Genomic DNA, 5,823 nt, shown 5'->3' on the forward strand with positions numbered 1-5,823 from the left:
TGGTCCATGAAAGGATTTTTGACACCCACACACCAAGGCAATGCCTTTGTCCCTAATTGGCACATGGGATGGAGGCAATGTTACCTATCAAGGGGGACCAATCACGAAGGTCCAATTTGTTTAAACGAGCTTTCTTAGAAGGACACTAATCATCCCTAACGTGGATGGCAAGAAGCTTTCTCACTCAATGAACTCTAACGCAGTGAAGAAGTTTATGCCTGAAAACATCGCTTGCAAAAGTCCGTTAGGATGAAAACCCACAAAAGGCATCCTAGGCAAAAGTTAGGGCAAAAAAAAACCAAAAATAAAAAAAAAGTTCCTACTAGGATACATCCTAGGGAAAAATTAGGGATTAAAAAAGATAAAAATAGCAAACAAAGAATATCCAAGCTGAAAACTATAAGGCGACTTGAATACTTCTTCAAGAGGCCAAAGTTCTGTGAAGATTCCGTCTGAAACTCATACATGTAGTCTAGGATAATTAAGAGAATGATTATGCTTATTATCCAAAAAAGTGTTTGTTTAAAGCTTAAAAATTAACCTATCTCAACCACCCATTCTTTCTAAATACCTCTTGTATTCCTTTCTGTATAAAGCTTTTGCAATCAATAAAACATCTTTTTTCTTCTTTTTTTTCTCTCCTATCCAATTATGATGATGTATATTATTAATGGTTTTCAAAAAATGAAAAAGTCCAAATAATAATAATAATAATAATAATAATAATAATAATAATAATCATCATCATCATCATCATCATGAAGAGAAAAAAAATGATCCGTTAGGTTGAAAAGCTGTAAAGGGTGGCCTAAGAAAAAAGTTAAGGTTTTCTAAAAAGCAAAAAAGAGCCCCCAAGATGGTTTAATACACTAATTGACCAATATAACTAATGATGTGCATCAATTAACTGAAGTGGTTTACTCGTAAGAAAGAGAAAAGGAAAGCTTCATTTTGAAAATCAAATCAAAATATGTGTTACATACATCCAAAACCATTTCACACACTTAGAAGATTTTCTTTATGCTAGGGGAATTATTCAAAATATGCGAAAACCAACATCTTGCATAAATGAAATAAGCATTGAGCATTCTTTTATGTCAACATAGGAAAAGCCAAAAGCCAAAAAAATATCAAACTTGGTCCATTCCTTACTCATCTATAAGGAACTAGGCATCCTTTGCATGAAAATCTCAAGCTCAAAAATCCCTAGTAGAAACTACAAACTCAACGCAAGACTAGCAGGAACTTTGGCTACCAGATATCAAAGATCTAAATAAGGGGCAAGGTGTAACACCCCAGTTTTCCAAAATGGTTATTATTATTATATTTGATAGTTATCTTTTATTCCAAATGTAGCTAATTCACACTCCATTTATGCTTAATTATAGGCTTTAGAAACATATGTATATTGTTGGGCTTAATTAGATAGTTGTAAACTTTCTTTTTGTTAAAATCGTTTTCGCTGGGCTGACTGGCAAGCCTCGGTTTTTGGGGCATAACTCGGTCTGTGGTTGTCCAAATGATACAAACTTTATATCAATGGAAATCTAAGATAAAATACTATAACTTTTATGAAGAAACCATTTTCAAATTCCTTCATCTACCATGTTGAATATTCTAAAAACCGCAACATATTTAACTCACGCTGGCAGCCTGACCCCTGTTCACTAAAACAGTCATATCTGGAGTTATAGATCTCCTTTTTCGGTGATTCCAAAACGATTGAAAAGATAACATCCTAAGATACAACTTTCATGAAGACCTCGTGACCAAATTCAGTCGTCTAGAAGGTCAAAATGGGAGTGCCAAAGGACGTGTCCACTAAACTCCACTAACCATCCACCATCACCACTAACTCCTCCACTACCACCACTAACTCATCCACTAAACCTAATTTCCTTATATTTTAATGTCTTTTGAAGGCTATAAATAGCCCCTCAATTCTTCATTTCAGAACCTCCCTAAAACACTTCTCATTTCTCTTCTCTTGTAATTTTTCTCTCTACGTTCTGCTTAGACTGAAGGAGCCTAGGGGAAGAAGTTCTGCTCTAAGTTTTAGCGAGATTCTGCCCAAGTTTCTGTATATCCAGGTAAGGGGGGGAGTGGGAAACCTCGCTTGGGGGTGTGGGAGTAATCGTTAAATAGTTGTTTGTAGATTGGCTCCCGATCTTATGTCTGTTGTTTGTATGAAATATTGTTATTAATGTGCTTTGCTTTTTATATTACTTGATTTCTTGTCTGTAGTAAATAATAACTATACTATTTTTATAAAAGAAAAATAAATAAATTGTTTATTAATAAAGATATGGAAGGCTAAGCCTCCTATTAATTAATAAATACGTAATTGATGTTAAAAATGAATAAGTTTTAAAATAAAAAATACCTATACGAACTTATGAAGATCTTATTATGACTTGAGTATATGAAGTATATATGAGACCTGTGTGGACCTATGAGGATATGACTGTATGAAATATGTACTCATGACTTGTGACCTATGATCCATGAATGGATCATTGAACTGTTGAACTATTGGACCGTTGGACTATTGGACTGATTGGACCATTGGACCGTTGGACTATTGGACTATTAAAGTTGGATTAATAAAATAAATCATAATTATGAAATATGAATCTTATATGTGTAATATGCTAAATGTTGAGTCTATGAATGTATGACATGCATCATATGCATATATTATTCCAGGTGTGCCGCTGAGGCCGCATACCAGTGATGCTAACAAGGTGTATGAACACCAGTGATAGGTGTGCCTTCGGGACACCAGTGATGTAACATGCTAACGAGGTGTATGAACACCAGTGATAGGTGTACCTTTGGGTCACCAGTGATAAATTCTGAAACTTCCGTATGGCGCCACATGCATGCATTTTGTGAGTCGAGTCAATAAAATCATTGCATGATTTATAAATGTACATATATATATATATATATATGATATTGATTATATTGTATGTGTGTGTGCTATTTAACTTTTATTTCTATACCTGCAACTAAGTGAGAAGTTTCTCACTCCTCTTGTTATTCTTGTATATGTTTAAATTTATGTTGCAGGTAATCTTAATCATGAGGATGTTGGTAATGAAGTCTAGAGGCTTAAGTGGGCATGCTCTGATAGGATGTGACATCGGGCTTAGCTAGGCTTCTTTCTGGGATAATAATGTTTTATTTTCCTTCTTTTGAAATTTAAATATATTTGTATGATATAAAAAAGATTATAAATTGATTCCTAACTAGGAGGCACTGCCACCTTTACTGGGATTAATTTATAATCTTTGTTTTATTATGACTTCTTGAGTTTGGTATAAATGTTAATCACGAATGTGCATCTTCTACCTTATGATATTTATTATCACTCTAATATTTTTTTTAATATAGTTAATGCTTATTAAGTAATTATGTTGGGGTAGAGGGTGTCACATTTAGTGGTATCAGAGCAGGTCGATTCTATCGGCCGTGAGTTATGTGTCTACTATGTTTATTGATTGTAAATATATTATGTTATAGTTGTCTGTGTTTATTAAAAGTTCTATATATCCAGATTATGGCTGGTAGAAATGATCGTGCGATTGCTGATGCTCTCCAAGCATTAGCCCAAGCAATGAACAACAACAATATGGCTGGAGTTGTTCCTAACTGGTTGGAGCAATTTCAGAAGAATAACCCGCCGACCTTTAAAGGAGGATATGACCCAGATGTTGCAATAAATTGGCTAATGGAGATCGAAAAGATCTTCAATGCTATGGAATGTCCTTTTCCTCAGAAAGTGAGGTTGGCTACCTTTATGTTTACTGCTGATGCCCATTTTTGGTGGGAAGGAGCACTTCAAAGGATAATAGATGGAGGAATGCAATTAAATTGGGAAAACTTCAAAAGAGTTTTTCTTGAGAAGTATTTCCCGGATGATGTGAGAAGCCAGAAGGAAGCTGAATTTCTCGAGTTAAAGCAAGGAAATGATACGGTGGCACACTATGCTGAAAAATTTGATGCCTTGGTCCGTTATTGTACCCATTATCATGGTGAGGGTGGCGAACGGGCTAAATGTATTAAATTTGTGAATGGCCTTCGTCCTGAGATAAAAACCGCAATTAATTATCAAGAGATTTATCACTACCCAACGCTTGTCAACAAGAGTAGAATCTATGACCGTGATAATCGTGCACGTTCTGTCTTTTACAAGGGAGTTGGAGGTCCTATTCGTGCAGTGAATTCAAATACTTCTGGTAAGAGTAAGCCTTATTCTGCTTCTACCAGATCTCAGGGAAATATGGCTGCTGCCAATAGAACTAAGTCGTCCACTGTGAACACTACTGGTAGTGTTGGAGGGTCTGTGTCTATTTCTTCAGGAAGATGTGGAAAGTGTGGACGGATCGGTCATATTAAATCAGAGTGTCGTGACAAGGAGGTTACTTGCTTCAACTGCAATGGTAAAGGACACATCAGTACTCAATGTCCTGAACCACCAAGAACACGTGTCGTTGGATCAGGATCACAAACCGAACGACCAAAGACTGTAGGAAGAGTATTTGCTCTTAGTGGTGTTGAAGCTGCTCAGTCAGAAAATTTGATACAAGGTACTTGTTTCATAGCTGAGACTCCTTTTGTTGTACTATTTGATTCTGGTGCAACTCATTCCTTTATTTCCATCTCTTGTGTCCAAAAACTGAAATTGCCTGTGTCTTTGTTAAATTTTGATTTAGTTGTTGAAACCCCTACTAATGGTTCTGTAACTACATCCCTAGTGTGTTTAAAATGCCCTTTGACAATTTCTGATAAACAGTTTCTAGTTGACTTAATCTGTCTGCCTCTTAGTCAGTTAGATGTAATCCTTGGTATGGATTGGCTATCTTCTCACCATGTTCTTTTAAATTGCTTTGATAAATCCATTTCATTTGGTGAATGTAAGAGTACGGAATTTCTTAGTGCTTCTAACATTAAAACTTGATTAAAGGAAAATGAAAGGGTATACATGATCTTATCTTCATTAACAGTTGAGACTGAGAGTAAGCTAGATGAGATTCCCTTAGTGAGAGAATTTCCTGAAGTATTTCCTAAGGATGTGTCTAGTTTACCACCCGAGAGAGAGATTGAGTTCAGTATAGACTTAGTGCCAGGTACCGCACCCATATCTATAGCACCCTATAGGATGTCTCCTAAAGAGTTAGTTGAGCTTAAGAAACAAATAGAGGAACTACAAGAGAAACAATTCATTAGGCCTAGTGTTCCACCTTGGGGAGCGCCTGTTCTATTGGTCAAGAAGAAAGATGGGAGCATGAGATTGTGCATAGATTATAGACAATTGAATAAGGTAACCGTTAAGAATAAGTATCCATTGCCTAGAATAGATGACCTTATGGACCAGCTAGTTGGGGCTTGTGTGTTTAGTAAGATAGATTTGAGATCAGGTTATCACCAAATCCGAGTGAAATCCGAGGATATCCCAAAGACTGCTTTTAGGACCCGCTATGGGCACTATGAGTATTTAGTGATGCCTTTTGGTGTGACTAATGCACCTAGTGTTTTCATGGACTACATGAATAGGATCTTTCACCCTTACTTGGATAGATTTGTAGTGGTCTTCATAGATGATATCCTAGTGTATTCTAAGAATAGGGAGGAGCATGCTGAGCACCTTAGGATCGTTCTTCAAACCCTTAAGGAGAAACAGTTGTATGCTAAATTGGCAAAATGTGAATTTTGGTTGGAGAGTGTAAATTTTCTAGGGCATGTGATATCCAAGGATGGGATAGCTGTAGATCCTTCTAAGGTAGAGGCGGTTCTTGAATGGAAAACACCTAAGTCAGT

Source organism: Cajanus cajan, chromosome 2 (genome assembly GCF_000230855.2).
Source record: "Cajanus cajan strain Asha chromosome 2, NIPB_CcT2T_4, whole genome shotgun sequence".
NCBI lineage: Eukaryota > Viridiplantae > Streptophyta > Magnoliopsida > Fabales > Fabaceae > Cajanus > Cajanus cajan.